The 2,500-nt window shown below is 36.0% G+C and overlaps 1 protein-coding gene across 3 annotated transcripts in view; it reads left to right on the top strand.

Annotated features, from left to right (window-relative positions):
* The first annotated feature begins 882 nt into the window (after positions 1-882).
* LOC143040977 (monocarboxylate transporter 14-like) overlaps positions 883-2,500 on the top strand; it is an 86,992-nt gene continuing 85,374 nt past the window's right edge. For all 3 annotated transcript variants that reach the window (XM_076212435.1, XM_076212434.1, XM_076212433.1), the window contains exon 1: positions 883-1,021. The gene's annotated coding sequence lies outside the window, so the exon portion shown is untranslated. The remainder of the gene's footprint in view (positions 1,022-2,500) is intronic.

Genomic DNA, 2,500 nt, shown 5'->3' with positions numbered 1-2,500 from the left:
TTTCCTTGCTACGTATAATTTTCCCAAACAGTGTTTTACATCTTGTGGGAGACCAAGGATGGCGTTGGTGTTATTGAAAATTAAAATACAGTAAATCCTTGATAGGTCAAACTTCGTTATAGCCATTTTCGGCCATAACGACCAAGCCTTCCCCCCCCCCCTAGTTAGTTTGATATGTCGAAGGTTTACTGGAGCTAAAAGGAGAAGAAAATTAAAAAATATTATGGTAATAAAAAGAAGGAAAAGATAGGGTGTAAGAAAATAAAGATACGAATGGAAATATGAAAAAGGGAAATAAGGAAGGGAGGGAATCGGAAAGAAGCAATCTAAGGAGGAAGGAGGAAAGGATAGACAAGGTACAGGAAGAAACGAAACAAGGAGGGAGAACAAGAGAAAGAAAAGAGAATCACGGGGTAGGACAAGGAAGAAAGGGAGTGTGAATGTAAGGGATAATGAAGAATGCATAAGAATAAAATTGAGAAGGAAAGGAATTAATTACTGCGAGAAGGATTTCGAGTAAGAAGGAAATAAAAGTGCATGAGGAAAAGGGGGGGAGGGTATAAAGAAAATGCATGATTCGAGTTTCCATTTCGTCACCGATACAAGCGCTTCTATCCTAAGGTGATTTCTCATTTCACCCAGTTGCATTCTACAAAAAAAATATAGTTTGCCATATAGCATTTCGCCAGAATAATTTTGACTATACATTTTATTTTGGTCAACTTTTTTATGCAGCGCATTTGGTGAAATGTGAATTTAACGAACTAATTTGCCGAAATAGGAGTGATGTCAATTCAGGGAGGGTGTGGGAGAGCGGAGGGGAGGGTGAGGACAGATATAAATGCAGTGCTCAGCTGACGTACCACTTAGTGTTGGGCTTGCCTTGGAAGTTAGTGCGTCAGGTCCCACATATCAAGAACCCCACCGCTCTGCTCATGTTGTGTTCGTGAAGAACCGATTTAGTGTTTTTTTTCACTGCCACTTCGATGACCCACGCGACTAGAATTAAATGCAGAGAAGCGTAAGTATGTGGGTATTAGTATATACAATCCTTTCTCAGGAATGCACGAATGAAAACAACATCGATTTGAAGGAATATATATATATATATCCATGCTGGTACATAACCTCTGGAATAGTTTGTGGTGACCTAACGCAAAGGTAAAATTAGAATTGAATTTAGAAATATTTATGATAATTGAAACAATAGGGACAATTCTCAACGGGTTTAGCTGCTTTGGTGGATATACCGGTATTACACTCGAGTGTAAATATATACATGTTTATGTAATCAGTTGGCTGTGATGGGCAGTGCGGCTACGGGGAATATACAAACGGGTCAAGCTAAGATCTAAGAATATAAGGTCTAACCACTTCCGACCGAATTTCGAGGGAGTTGGCGCAGCGGGCCCGTGAACGTCACCTGGCTGTTCAAAGTGGGGTTAGCGGGTCCTATAGCTGTCAGTTGAAGCTGGTCCGTCGTTCGAAAATGACGTCGCCTTCGCTCGCACTGCTCCACGCAATTAGTTATATTCTGACAAATATTATATAAAATATATATATATAAATATATATAAAATATTATAGTTCCTGTCTATATATATGAATATATAATATATATGATATATAATATATATATATATATAATATATAAAATATTATAGTTCCTGTCTTCCTTGGCGTTTCACAGTTTTCTTCAGTGTATCACAAAGAGAAAATGGACTCTGCCAAATGACGTCAGAAGCTGCGCAGAAGAATGTAAACGGTCTGACCTGAGACCTTGGGTCAAGCTATAGAGTTTACGGAAAACATAATAGAAATATAATGGACTTTTATTCATTTTGTTTTGTATATTCATATATTTACTTGTTATTAATATTGTTAATATATTTTCATATTTATTTGTTTATTTACTTGTTTATTTGTTTATTTTATTTATTTATTTATTTATTTATTTAATTTGCGTAGAAGTTAGTCTCCTGTCATAAAGTAATGTTGCGTGACTTTTTCCTTAGGAATGCCGCGAAAATACCTAAAATATTGATTGCCTAAAACACGTAGCCAATGGCACGGGAGTGTGCGTGCGTGTGTAGCAAATTGGTAGGTTGTATAGGAAATGGAAAGTAGACACAATTGGACTAAGAGCTGTTTTACACACTAGTGCTGTTTTACCACACACACACACACACACACACACACAAAAGACGGGACTCCACGAGCATAGCTCCCCTTCCCGTAAAATACAACTAGGTAAATACACACACACACACACACATATATATATATATATATATATATATATATATATATATATATATATATATATATATATATACACACACAACAGAATATCAGGACAATACAAAATTGGTACAAAGGAAATTAAAAAAGTCAACTCAGACAAACATATCAACAAATTATTCGAAGAAACTTTCAATTCAAGATCAATGAAAGTGGTTTTTGACTACATGGATGAAGGGTAAAGAAAATATTAGTTACA

This window comes from Oratosquilla oratoria, chromosome 30 (assembly GCF_046742065.1).
Source record: "Oratosquilla oratoria isolate Oo_2021 chromosome 30, ASM4674206v1, whole genome shotgun sequence".
Lineage (NCBI taxonomy): Eukaryota > Metazoa > Arthropoda > Malacostraca > Stomatopoda > Squillidae > Oratosquilla > Oratosquilla oratoria.
This window is presented reverse-complemented; position numbering and strand designations above follow the sequence as displayed.